Here is a 14,645-nt window from a genome sequence, read left to right on the forward strand (position 1 = left end):
CTCGCCCCGACTTCCGCACTCCCACCGCGCCCAGGGCATTCTGGGGATTGTAGTCGGGAGCTCCACGGAAGTCGGGACTCATCACCGACTCCCGGACCCCGCGCCACGCCGCGCTGCGTGGCCGGCTGAGGCAATTGGCGGCTGTAGGCGCGCCAGAGCGTGTGCGCGCTCCCTGGGCCGGACCGACAGGGCTTGCTGTCCGCGTCTCCGCCTTGCACTGGAAGTTGAGACTTCCTAACGCTGCTCCCCTTGCGGATGCTTTATCCGCTTCGGTTCTGGCGTTTCTGAAGTTCAGAGACGTTGTCACGTGACTCAATCCTGTTTTCTAGCAGATTCTGACTTGGAACCCCAGGGAGTGAGTTCATGGCTTGTAATGCTCCAGGGGTAGGGATAATTCTACTTGTTGGCCAGGAAGCAGTGGGAGGGAGGGGCGTAGTTTAACAGATATTATCTATTTTCAGTCTCGGTCTGATGCCCCCATGTGGGCTCCAGGATATTACAAGGGACCACAGGAGAAAATCTGTAAATGAAGGAGGGTCAGGGGGGTGCTATGGCAGAAAATTTGGGAGCCTTCTGGTAAAACGGGGATGAGGTGCCAAGGAAAGAAGACAAGGTCAAAGGCGGAAGGGTAGAGTCCGAAAAGGGTAGAGAAACACCCATTTAGGATACAGCAAAAACGTTAAGTGTGAGTAACTACTGCATAGAGAGATTCTTTTTAAGATAGCAGGAAGTTCCTAAAAGGGGCTGTTTTGGGGCCACACCCGGCGGTGCTCAGGGGTCACTCTTGACTCTGCTCTCAGGGTTCACTCCTGGAGGGCTCAAGGGACCATGGGGTGCTGGATCTGGGTCGGCTGCCTGCAAAGCAGGTGCCTTACCCGCCCAAAGTAAGAGATAAGCATATGTGCACAGAACAGAAATGTATGTGTGGATGATCTTGACCTCTGCTTCCAGGATGACATATTCTCCGTTTCGACACTCACTACTCTTTGTTGTTGGGTAGGGGGGTGTTGGGCCACACTTGGTGGTGCTTAGAGCATACTCCTGGCTTGTGCTAAGGAATCACTCCTGACGGTGTTTGGGAGTGGGGGGGAACCATGTAATTAGGATTGGCCGTGGGCATGGTAAGCGCCTTAACCCTTAAGCTGTTTCTCTGGCTCTCTTCCTCACTCTTATGAAGACCTTTACGTTTAATGGTTTGCATGAAGTATGCCCAAATTCGATCCCCAGCATAGTTCTTGAGCATCAACAGGAGCGAACCCAAGCACAGAACTCCCCACCCCCTCACCCCCAAGGTAATACAGTCACAGATTTTGGGATTACATTTGGATAGCTTTGGGGTGGGAACACACTAATCTCAGGGGCCATAGAGATATGCTCATGGGCCAAAAGGATACCTTTTATTCTCCCTATTAGAAAACATAATATTGTATCTATTTTAGAGTCTGCTTGTCACTTAATTTGAATGTGGGGCCAGAGGGCTGGTTCAATGGGTTAGAATTTTTATTTGGAAGCCAGGGTTAGATCCGTTAGATCCCTGGCACCATCCATTTCCATGAGCACTGCCAGGAGTATCTCCTGAGCTCTGCTGAATACTGCTGAATGTGTCCCCTCCCCCCCAATAATTTGAATTTAGACAACTTTTGTTAGTTTATTATTTTGGGGGGCTGGAACGATAGCACAGCGATAGGGCGTTCGCCTTTCATGCAGCCAACCCGTGTTCGATTCCTCCACTCCTCTTGGAAAGCCCAGCAAGCTACCGAGAGTATTGCGCCCGCCCAGCAGAGCCTGGCAAGCTACCCGTGGCGTATTGGGTATGCCAAAAACAGTAACTATAAGTCTCACAATGAGAGATGTTACTGGTGCCTGCTTGAGTAAATCAATGAGCAACGGGATGACAGTGGCAGTGATTATTTTGGGGCTACGTCCTGAGATGCTCAGGGGTTACTTCTAGTTCTGTACTAAGGAGTTACGACTGGCAGTGCTTGGGGCACCATGCAGCTCAAACTCAAGCCCAGCCCCTTTAAGAAAAGCACCTTGCATGCTGTTCTATGTCTCCTCCTCCTCCTTCTCCTCTTCTTCTCCTCCTCCTCCTCCTCCTCTCCTACTTCTCTTCTTCTTCTTCTTCTTCTTTCTTCTTCTTCTTCTTCTTCTTCTTCTTCTTCTTCTTCTTCTTCTTCTTCTTCTTCTTCTTCTTCTTCTTCTCCTCCTTCTCCTCCTCCTCCTCCTCCTCCTCCTCTTCTTCTTCTTCTTCTTCTTCTTCTTCTTCTTCTTCTTCTTCTTCTTCTTCTTCTTCTTCTTCTTCTTTTCTTCCTTCCTCTTCTCTTCCTCCTCTTTCTTCTTCTCCTTCTCCTCCTCCTCCTCCTCCTTCTTCTTTTCATACAATGTAATAGGAGCATTAATAAAGTAAATTTGAGAGGCTTAAGCGATGGCTCCAGGGACTGGCGTGTATACTCTGCATGTCTGAAGTCTGTCCCCTGAGCACTGCTGCCTGTGGCTTAAAAGATAATGATAAATGATAGGAAACGCCTGTAGTTCAGTTACTTAGAACAGTAGCCGGTACAGTGGAAATACTTCACAGAATTTAGTTGTATTGAGATTATGGGGCAAAATAAGTTGTTTGTTTCTTTTCTTGTTGTTTTTTCTTTTTTTGCTGGGGCCATCACACCCAGTGGTGCTCTGGACTTACTCCTGGCTCTGGCTCAGGGATCACTCCTGGCGGGGTTCAGGGAACCCTAAGGGATGCAGGGGATCAAGCCCGATTTGGCTTGGTATTAACAGGTGCCCTCTATAACTGTATCACTGTCATCCCGTTGCTCATGGATTTGCTCGAGCGGGCACTAGTAACGTCTCCATTGAGACGTAGCTTGCAAGGCTCTGCCGTGTGGGCAAGATACTCTTGGTAGCTTGCCGGGCTCTCAGAGAGGGGTGGAGGAATCGAACCTCGGTCGCCCCGTGCAAGGAAAACGCTCTACACGCTGTGCTGTCGCTCCTCCGCCTAGCAGGTGCCCTACCCGCTGCATATTGTTTCAGCTCTGGAACCTTTTAAATCTTTTCAGTCTTGCTAAGAGTATGCAGTAGCATTCCCGGCAAGTTTTAAGAGCTTAAAAAATAAGTGTACGAGAGTGATAGTTAGATGTAGTTTAGTTTAATAACTTTTCTGCTGAGATGAATTAAACAAGGAAGTTTAGCAGTTAGTATCTAGAATACGATATTTAGCATTAAGTCAACCTAGGAGGCAATTTCCCGTGAATAGAACAAGGCGGATCAGCGGTTTCCATGGTTACGGAGCGCGCTTAGCCCGGGCTCCCGGCTTTTCCTATTGCGCAAGCGCAGAGGTCCGAGTTAGCAAGCTAGCGCCTTGGGTTTCGAAGGGGAGGCCCCGCCCTCCCCTCCCTGCCGCCCGCCAATCGCCTTCTTCCATGGCCTTTTCCACGCGCTCTTGCCGTGACGTAGTATTCGCGCGTCCGCGTCGTTTCATGAGCGACACGGAACATGGCGCGTTCCTAGGAACCGATTTCGGCATCAGTAGGCGGCGGCGTGTTGGGAGAACGTGGGGCGCGGGACCAACCGACGCCGTATCGTGTTGGGAGTGGAAGCGGGCGAGCCGGGCCATTCCGGACCGAACCAAACGGTGAGTCCCCGGCCTGAAAGCTTCACGGCGCGCGCGAGTGGAAGGCAGGCTGGTGTGGGTTGGGGAGTGGAGATCCGGGAGGCGTGAGAAGAACGTGGGGCTGCCGGCGACTGGGGCTAGCCGTAGCGCGGCGAGGGCGGCCTGTAGATTTTGCTTTTGACTTAATGCTCTCGACCCCCTGGTAGCTGGCCGAGTCACCGCGGGAGCGGGAAACATGTTCTGGGTGGAATCAGGGATTGCAGAAGAGCGACTAGGTGCCTGGATGAGGAGAGCGGAGGGTGCCCATTGTGGCTGTGGTTGCGGACCAGTGGTGCATTTGCCCTTGGGGACAGTTGGTGCATATTTTAAGAGAACGTGATCATCGGTGTAAAACCATCGTATTGCACACTCTATTCTCGTTCTAATAGCAGTACTGGAAAAGCGTGTATTAGACAGACCTTACCTTGCCTTTAGTGGAAAAGTGAGGGAAGTTATACATTTTCAGAGGAGCTTCTCGATGAGGTATGGCCGCCGATGCACATGCCCAGCGTCCCCTGCAGTTTCATGTTGGGGGGTATTTGTGATTCAGCAAAACTGTTTGGAAGTCCATTGCATGCCATTTTATCATTTTTCTGCTACGGTTGTGATCGAGGGAAGTGTTGCATTATTTTAAAGCCACTCCACTAAATAGCTAGGATCTCACTGGTGCCGAGCTAGCAATTGACATACCCCCTCCCACCCCTGTTCAAATGAATTCAGTTCGCAGTGAGATGGTGCCCTTGAGATTAGATGATTCTTCAGAAGGGGGGTACTCCTTCTACAGCCGTAATCCCCCTTCCTCCATTTTTTTTGTTAAAAACTATGACAGGCTTTTGCTTAAGGGCAGAATGACTGCAATATAAAAAAAAGTCATTCATTGTCTCTTGCCTTTCCTACATCACTGAGGAAGATTTCTGTGAAATTTAAATAAAAATTCCTATTGGTGACAGCAGTTTCATCTTCCTGCCCTTCCTCCTTGTAACCCAGAAGAGGAAGTAGTAGAAACAGTTTAATTTTAACAATGATTGGTGACCCTATATTACATCTTTTATCATAGCCCAAGGGCAGCTGAGCTATCTCTTTCCTATTTACACTAAAGCAAAGATCATTTTCACCACTAAATTAACTTAGTGGTATAATTGAAGATGCAAGCAATTATATAAAGATTGTTTAGCAGTTAATACAAAAATCTTTAGATTCTGGGACTGGAGAGAGAGTACAGAGGGTAGGGAGTTTGCCTTGAACATGTTAAACCTAGGTTCAGTCCACTGGTCCTTGAACACTGCCAGAAGTGATCCCTGAGTGCAGAGCTGGGAGTTATGCCCTGAGTACTGTTGGGTGTGCCCCCCACAACAAAAATCTTAAGATATATACAAATACAGTCACAATTACAACCCTGCGAACATATGACTTTTAAAATATATTGAAGATATTTGTAAAGATAAATGTGTTTTTCCAGAAGTAAAAATTTTAATCTTTTGGGAAAAGTAGTATGTTTTATTAGAGGGATTCTTTTGGGAGGTATGGGGCCACACCTGGCTGTGCTCATGGATCCCTCATGGAGAGTCTGGAGAGACCATATGTGGTGCCGGGGATTGAGCCTGGTTCAGCTGCCTGCAAGGCAAGTGCCTTACCCATTATACTATTGCTCCAGCCCCTAAATGGAATCTTTCATTTTTTTTTCTGGACCATAACCTGGTGGTGGTCCTGGCTTAGTACCCTGGGATACTGTGTGGTGTCAGGAATTGAACCCTAGACCTCACCCATGCAGGGCAAGTATTCTACCACTGAGCAACATCCTGGTCCTTGATTAAATGGATTTAAACTTTCTATTTTGGCAAGCGAAGATCACACCTGGCATCCTTATGGCTTACTCACAGCTTTGAATTTAGGGGTCGTTTCTGGTGGTGCTTGCTTGGGAAGATCATGTGCCATGGTTGGGATTGAAACAAGGTTGGCCACATGCAAGGCAAGTGCCTTATTCTGTACTATTTCTCTAAGCCTGGATTTTTTTCTTTTCAAACCCTCATGTTTTGTGTATGTATAGCTTTGTGTGTTGTAATTCTTATTACTTCTAAGTAAATGTTCTTGATGGCAATATTGTTTTTTACCCCGCTTTTGCACCATTGGGACCTCTCAGCTAATTTCAGAGTGATTTGAACTCAGGTATGAGTCTGGAGTGTTTTTGACTTAGTATCAGGCTGATTACAGATGGATCTACAATTTTGTTGCACTTTAATATTTTGTATCCTTCTATTCCAAAAAGTGGAGCAATAGCACAGCAGGTAGGGCGTTTGCCTTGCATGTGGCCGACGCAGGTTCAATTCCTCCATCTCTTGGAGAGCCCAGCAAGCTACCTACCGAAAGTATCCTGTCCACAGGGTAGATCCTGGCAAGCTACCTGTGGTGTATTTGATATGCCAAAAATAGTAACAACAAGTCTCACAAAGGAGATGTTACTGGAACAACTGGAAAACAGTGTTACAGTGTTACTCCAAATATGGTAACAGTATCACTTAAGTTTGTTAGAAATGCAGTCTCAGCTTTAACCTTAGATGAACTTAAAGATGAGCTTTATTTAAGATAAATTGAAGCTTGAGATACACTACTTTGGTTAGTTCAAGTTCAAGACTGATGTTAGAAAGAAAATTATAGCATCATTTATTTTAATCCAAAGTGATTTTATGCTAATTATTGAATCTCTTTTAGTTAGTTGAAGAAACTAATGGTAAGTGGCTTTCACACCTCTCGGGCTCAAGAGATAGTATAGGGGTTACAGTGTACTGCCTTGGCATTCAGCCTACCCCATGCCCAGCACTGCTTATGTCCCCCTAGCACCCTAAGCCCAAGTTGGTGAGCACAGAGCCAGGAATAGCTCCTGAGCTCTACTGGATGTGGCCACAAAACAACACAAAAATCATGAAAAAACTACCTCTATTTTCATCTCAGGTTCTTATACTTATACAGTACTTTCGCTGGTTGCTGTTGCAGTTCACCACAATAAAACTGAACTAATACACCATGAATGACAAACTATAAATTCTGTGACAAACATTTATTGAATAATTACAGGCAGCCTAATAATTTCATGTGTTTGTAGTACTACAAGTCCTGTTTCCCATGATGGTTCTTATGGTAATAGACTAACTTCCCTTTTATGCCAGAAACAGTAACAAGTCTTATAATGGAGGCATTCCTGGTGCCCAGCTGGAGCAAATCTATGAACAATGGGAAGACAGTGCTACAGTGCTGCTACAGTGTTCCCTTATACTTTACAGAGGAAATAATAAACACTAATGGGAGCTACTTTTCTTGCTATATTGTGGTGTTTTTTTTTGGTATTTGGGCTATACTTTGTTTCTTGATGTTTGGGCTACACCGGCAGTGCTCAAGACTTACTCCTGGCTCTGTTAAGGGATTACTCCTGGCAGGCTCAGGAACCATATAGAGTGCCAACGATCAAAGCCTGGTTGGCTCTGTGCAATACAGATGCACTCCCTGCTCTGCTCTCAGTCCCCTACCATACTCTCTTATCTTAAAAAATGTCTAATTCTGTCTGTTCTTCTCTAATTGTGTTCTCAGTTTTTTCTCCTTAAGGATAATATTTTCCCGAAGCAGTAGTCTGCTATTGCTATAAAACAAGAAGAATAACAAAAACAAAAGCTATAGAGGTGGTTTAAGATAGAAATGATTTCAGGGCTGGAGCTATAGCATGGCAGGTAGGGCATTTGCCTTGCACGTGGCTGACCCGGGTTCGATTTCCAGCATTTCATATGGTCCCCTGAGCACTGCCAGGGGTAATTCTTGAGTGCAGACCTAGGAGTAACCCCTGTGCATCGCCAGGTGTGACCCAAAAAGATGTGACCCAAAAAGAAAAAAAAAGCTTTCTTTCACAGTTCTGTAAGCTGAAAGTCCAAAATCAAGATGTGCTTTCTCCTTGGCTTATAGTTGATTGCCTTCTTACGGGGTCTGTCTCTTACAAAGGAACTAACTACTTTGTGCTCACAAACCCCTAGTGTCTCATGCTCTTATTAGGAGACTGGTCATTTTATGTTAGGTTCTTTTTGTTTTGTTTTTCCCTACCTATTGTCCTCTCTCTGGCCCCTTTGTTAGACCCTTTTTTAATGACTTTATTTAATTTTTTGAGGGGGCCACACCCAGCAATGCTCAGGAGTTATTCCTGGCTTTTCACTCAGAACTGGTGCTTGGGGGACTGTATGGGATGCCAGGGCTCAAACCTGGTTTGGCAGCATGCAAGGCAAGTGTCCTCCCTGATGTATTATCTCTTGATCTCTGATTTTATTTTATTTTGTTTTATTTTATTTTTTGCTTTTTGGGTCATACCTGGCAACACACAGGGATTATTCCTGGCTCTGCACTCAGGAATTACTCCTGGCATGCTCGGGGGACCATATGGGATGCTGGGAATCAAACCCGGGTTGGCCGTGTGCAAGGCAAATGCCCTGCCCGCTGTGCTATTGCTCCAGCCCCACTCTGATTTTATTTTAATGTGGTGTTTCCCAAACTTATGTGGCCTACTCTGCCCTTTTCAGACAAAAATCACTCAGCAGCCCTCTGAAAAATTTACCTTCTTTAAGCCAACACACTGGGGCTAGAGAGATGGTATAGGGCTTAAGGTACTTGCCTTGCTCGCTGCTGACCCCTAATTAATCCTCATCACCTTCTATGGTTGGCTCTTCAAGCACAACCAGGGCTCACTCCTGCGTGTAAAGCCAGGAGCAGCTCCTGAGCACTCCTGGGTGTGACCCAAATCTCCACTGAGATCCCCCACCAAAACCAAGGAACTGAAAACATCCCCCAATAGCATGTGAAACTCTTGCCATCTCCTCATCTTAACACCTCCACAACACCCCCACACATTGAAAAACTCTTAATTTAATCATCTTTTGAAAAAGTTGACCTCCCATGGCCTGGAGAGATAGTAACAGGAGTTAAGGCACTTGCTGGCATGGGACTTTCACCCCTAAGCACTGCATGGTGTAGCTCAAAGCCTTTTCTAAAACTTTAAAGTAAAAATCATTTTATCTTCAGGTCAGAAGATGTGATTCAACAAAGCACTGGCTTGCAACTCTGGTGAAAAAAAAAAAAACATCTCTTAGTTATCTTTTGTATTAAGGATTAGTGCCTTAATTAGTAGAACAAAATTCATTCCAGAACCTTATCAGTTTTTTTTTCCTAATCTGGTGCTAATTTATCAGGAGTTTAGTACACTAAGTTTCTTATCATAAACTCCGTATTCTGGGGCTAGAGATGGTACAGTGGTCAGGTACCTTGCACGTGACACTGGCTGTGGCAGTGGTTCGAATCCCTACACCTTGAGGAGTTGCTCCGCTCCTGAGCACTGATGGTTATAACTCTCCCTCCGCCTCCCCACCTAAAAATAAGAAAAGGCCCAGACTCCCCATCATGTATTGTGTTTTGGTTCTATATGTCGCTGTTTCCCACATGTCCCCCCTGCTTTTTTATTACTCTGATTTTGAATTCCCCTTTCCTCCCTGTGTTTCCTGTTTCTTGTGATGATCAGAGGCACACACACGCCTGATTGTGATGTTTGCCTGCAACTGGCATTTGTCCTTGCTGTGCTGCGCCTTGGTTATGGTGCTTGCTGAAGGTTGCACACTTTAGTTGCGCTCAGCCTTGGGCATAGTGCTTGCACATCTTGTAGTTGTATGTGCATGCGTGTGTACACACACACTCCTTGATGTAGTATTCGGTGATGGCATACTTTGTTGAGGTGTCAGAGGTTCCAAGTAGCATAGCCACACCCCATGCTTCTCACATATATTTGGTCTTGGGGGTGGATCTTGCCAGTTTAGATCCTTAGCCACCAAGCCGTGTCTCCCATGTTATGAGAGCAGTCTGTACTCATTTTCTCCACCTTATTATTATTAGTTTGGTTTTTTGTCACATCCAGAAGTGCTCAGGGTGACTCCTGGCCTGTTTTTGGGGATGGGGTCATTCCTGGTGACCATGTGGTCCCGAGCCTCCTACTTTTGAAACGAGCCCACTGAGCTATCTTTCTGCCCATTTTTCCCTCCAGAATTTAGTAGTGGAAAATATTTTCCATTTGTTTGCATGTTTGTTTGTTTAGGCTTCTCCACTAGGGCTTTGTGGTGATGGACTTCAAACTCTGGGCCCTGCGCATTCCAAGCATTACTGCAGCTCTTTGAGTGATCTACTCGGCCCATCAGTATATTGAAGTATGACAGTTTACCACAGTCACGGGTGGATTGCTGCTTACCATTAATCTCTTAGAGAATTTAATGGAGAATTAATTTTTCCTTCTGTTTTAAAAGACCCATTTATTAATTTTTTTATTTTGAAACATATATTTTCTTTGAGCCACTATGATTTGCAATACTATTTATGGACGTTTTCCTGCATACAGTGTTCATCACCACACCCTCCATCAGTGTTAGCTTCCTTCCCCCATTGTCTTGGGGTCCCCATCCGTCTCTGTCATTAGCCCTCCCTCTCCCAGGGCTTCTCCATGCTGATGTCTCTCCCATGGTGAACTCACTTCTGTAGATCTGTTCTCAGTATCTGTTACCTTAGGACATTTGTTGTTTTCTTTTGTATTTTGTGTTTCTTTATATCCCACATGTGAGTGCGATCATTAATGGGGTCTTTTAAGTTGTTCATTGCTTTTGACTAATTGCTTTTATTTGTCATTCTCATGCTTCTGGGATACTATATTCTCTTGCAGTCCAGTATTGGCATCCATCTTCCTTGGTTTATCTTTCTCTCTTTGGCCACTTTAGATATTTGTTTAACTTGGGGGTATTGTCTTTTCCTCTCTCTACTTCCCTTGAATGCTCTCACACATGATGATTCAGTTATTATCTCTATTTTTATAACTCCCACCCCTCCCAGATCTCTTTAAAACAGTCTTCATTTCAGAGACATTGTGGTGGTCTAGAGATAGCCCAAACTCGTGTTCAGAGATGGGTCTGTTTTATCCTTGCGGAATTGCTTTTCGTCCTCCTATGAGCTTTGCATACATCAATTTTGTTTGCATTGATTTCATAATCAGTTGAAGAAACCCAGGATTTATTTATTTTGGGCTTTGGGAGATTACTCTTGGCTGTGTGTTCAGGGGTCCTGGCTGTGCTTGGAAGGTTTTTGGCTGCTGGGAATGAACCAGTTTACTCCCTTAGTACCTTTTAAGATAAAAATGTTAATTGTTTGATATTTGAGCCACATTGAACAGTTTTTGAGCTATTACTGTCTTTGCTCATGAAACACTCCTGGCAGTACTCAAGGGACCATATACAGTGCTGGGTATTGAACCAAACTGTACACATGCCAGGCGAGCACCTTTCTGCCAGTACTTTCTTTCTCACCCCTGCTCCCTTAGCATCTTTTGTGGATATTTTGCTCTCTACTGTGATTTAATCTCTGTTGCTGCTTAGATTTCTACGTCTTTCTTCCCTTCTTAGAAATCAAACATTTCCCAAATCTCTGATACTATACAAATTACTGCTACATATAGATAAATAAGCTATAGTTCTTGCTACTTAGCAGTTCATGATTTTGTACATGAGGTGCAAGTAGACAGAACATGTGTGTGGAGCATGCTCAGTGGCAAAGTGCCTACTTTTTCAAGCATGAGGCTGTGGCTTTGATTCCCATTGCCACTTGTGCACAGAGTGATTCTTTGCAGCTGCTTAGGATCCCCAGCCCTGCAACAGTATTAATGTTCTATTTGGTCACCACCTTGTGTGTGCAAGCACTTCAGCCAGGAGTGTGGCATCTTGTGTACATGTATGTGAGCACTGCAGCAAACCCAGATACTACAGATAAGTAAGTGTAGTTCCCAGCAAGCCTGCGCAGGCTCCCCAACAAGTGTGACTCCTGGTGAATAACTCTGTCGTGGTTACAAGTACCACAGCCAAGTAGGTGTGAACCTCTGTCATCAAAGCAGTATCAGCAACAAAGGAAAGGGAAGGGGGAATAAAGAGACGCATGTAATAATAAATAGTATGTACCATGTAGAATAGAGCATGGAGGAGAGTGTGTCGTTTACTAGAACAGTTAAAGGTTTTGAGGAGGTGATGTCAACCATGAGTAGCAGCATCAGTAGTCTTTGTTATAATCCATTGAGCTGTCTTTGATTTGCAGGAATTTTGATGTTTCATAGGAAATGCTTCAGTAGCTCTGTTGGTTCTTTAACTTGAGGACATTTAGCAATATGTGGAAGCATCTTTGTATGAGTAGTCCTTTGGAAATGTTTGTATATATATATATATATATATACACACACACACACACACACACACAAATGCTGTCATGCTATGCAGGGATGCTAAACAAACCTCTAATGCATGCAGAGAAATCAGAGAAATTTTTTTTTTCTTTTTGGGTCACACCTGGCGATGCACAGGGGTTACTCCTGGTTCTACACTCAGGAATTACTCCTGGCGGTGCTCAGGAGACCATATGGGATGCTGGGATTTGAACCCAGGGTGGCCATGTGCAAGGCAAACGTCCTACCCACTTTGCTATCGCTCCAGCCCCCGAAATTTTTCATTTTTTAAAAAATCTTATTTTTATTTTACAAACCCTTATGTTGAGCGCTGACTTTCAGTAGATTGCAGTGAGGGAGCCTCTGTGCTCTATATAAAACCCTGAAATTTTTCTTTGTTGTTTTTCTAGTGAGAACTCGAAATTAATCAAAATGGTGTACTATGAACTTAAATTTGACTTTTTTTTAAACTTCTTGGCTTATGTCAGAAGTTTATGTCATTTTATCATGCTTTGAATTAATATCCATTATTTTTGAAACTGGATATGATTTTCATTTCTTTTTTTTGGGGGGGGTCACACCCAGCGATGCTCAGGTGTTACTCCTGGCTTTGCACTCAGGAATTACTCCTGGTGCTGCTTGGGGGACCATATGGGATGCTGGGGATCGAACTCGGGTCGACCGCGTGCAAGGCAAACGCCTTACCCGCTGTGCTATAGCTCCGACCCCTGATTTTCATTTCTTTAGTAATTTTTCTGTCACTTACTGATGTTGGTATTTACATAGTTGAAATACTTATAACACAACAGGTTTTGAACCAGAGAGAGAGAGAGAGAGTACAGTGAGTAAGATGCTTGCTTTGAACACAGCTAACCCAGGCTTGATCTCCAGTGCCCACTTAAGGTCACCTGAGCACTGCCAGGAGTGATCCCTGAGCATAGAACCAAGGGTGAACCATGAGCATAGCCAGGTATGGCCCATTCTCCTCCCACTCTTCCCCACAAAACAACCAACAAAAAAAGAAACAGGTTTATTAATATGTAAGGCAGAGACCGTACAGTTCAGGTCTGGTTTATATGAATCAGATGTTTTTATTTTTTAGCATATTGAAGAGTTGTAAATATTCATAGAGCTGTGATTATAACTGTAATAAAGAAAATTTTCATTACCCCAAATAGAAACGCTGCCTCTATAAGCAGTTCCTGAACACCTGATCAGTTTTTTGTTTTTATAAATTTGCCTAGTCAAGACATTTCATGAAAAATGGGATCTAGGTCGGAAAGAGAGATAGTACAGTATTTAGGTGCTGCTTTGCAACACAGCCAACCCTGGATCAAGCTGGTGCTTTGTCACTGCTTTCGTTCACTTGCAATGTTTTCAGTAACCATTTCATTTTATTTTATTTGAGGGGGCAGGGGCTGGAGAGATGGTGCAGTGTGTAGGACACTTGCCATGTTTGTGCCAACCAGAGCAACACTTATGGATGGTCCCCTGAACCATGCTGGGATTGATTATGCCTAAGTATAGAGCCAGAAGTCAGCCCTGAGCCTAATAGGCGTAACCCAAAGCATATTATGTGGCAGTACTCAGGCCATACTCCTGTCTCTGTGCTCAAGGAGCACTTCTGGAGGTGTTTAGGGGACCATATACAGTTTCAGGAATTAAACCCAGGTGCACCGCTTGCAATGCAAGTACCCTTACCCACTATACTTATTTCTCTGACCCCTAATCATATACTCAAAGTTAACCAATAGCATGTCAAAGGATTGTCTTTCTTTCTTTTTAATCTCTATTTTTATTTATTTTTGTGCCACACCTGGCAGTGCTCAGGGATTAGTCCTGGCTCTGCTCAGGGGCTACTTCTGGCTCATGCACTCAGGAATTACCGCTGACAGTGCTCAGGGGACCATATGGGATGCTGGGAATCAAACCTGGGTCGGCCGCGCGTGCAAGGTAAATGCCCTGCCCGCTGTACTGTCACTTCAGCCCCTATTTATTTTAACTAGCAATCTATCTATATACTAGAACTACACTCATAATCTGTATTGTGTTCAATAATAAATTCCTTAATAAAAGTTCTGTGTTTACTATCATTTGGAACAAGGAACTGGATTTTCACTTAATTTAGAGGCTCACTGATAATTAGTGACTTCCAAATCAGTCTGTGCAAGAGAAACTCATTTTATGTAGTCCCAAGGAGGTACTTTAGACCATACAATTTTCTGTCTAGTGAAACTACAATGCAAGTCCTGTAAGTAATACTTACGTCTTTCAGCATTCACATTAAGAAGTAAAAAGAGGGGCTAGAAAGGCAGTACAGTGGGAAGGGCACTTGCTTTGCATGCAGTCAACCTGGGTTCAACCCACATCCCATATGATTCCATATGGTCCCTGGAGCAGCAAAGCCAGGAATAACCCCTGAGCATAACTGGATGTGACCCAAACAAACGAACATAGGAGAAGTAAAAAGAAGGGCACGAGAAATAGCTCAAAGGGCTGAGCACAAGCTTTTGCATGAGAGGAATGGGTCTGATCCTCAGCACCAGTTTCTGAAGCAAGAATGGAACCAGACCTCAAGCACTGCTGATGTGATCCAGTAACAAAACAGAAAGAGCCAGGAGTAAGCTCTGGATACAGCCAGGGCCAGGTGTGACCCCAAAACAAATAATAAGAGATGTTATGAGATACTAGTATTGAGTAAAAAAATTCCTTTTTCAACTATCTTTATTT

At 44.5% G+C, this 14,645-nt stretch overlaps 1 protein-coding gene across 3 annotated transcripts in view; it reads left to right on the plus strand.

The window, feature by feature from the left end:
* The first annotated feature begins 3,487 nt into the window (after nucleotides 1-3,487).
* IPO11 (importin 11) overlaps nucleotides 3,488-14,645 on the plus strand; it is a 158,666-nt gene continuing 147,508 nt past the window's right edge. For all 3 annotated transcript variants that reach the window (XR_008627366.1, XR_008627367.1, XM_004608471.2), the window contains exon 1: nucleotides 3,488-3,631. The gene's annotated coding sequence lies outside the window, so the exon portion shown is untranslated. The remainder of the gene's footprint in view (nucleotides 3,632-14,645) is intronic.

The sequence above is a fragment of the Sorex araneus genome, chromosome 1 (assembly GCF_027595985.1).
Source record: "Sorex araneus isolate mSorAra2 chromosome 1, mSorAra2.pri, whole genome shotgun sequence".
Classification (NCBI taxonomy): Eukaryota; Metazoa; Chordata; class Mammalia; order Eulipotyphla; family Soricidae; genus Sorex; species Sorex araneus.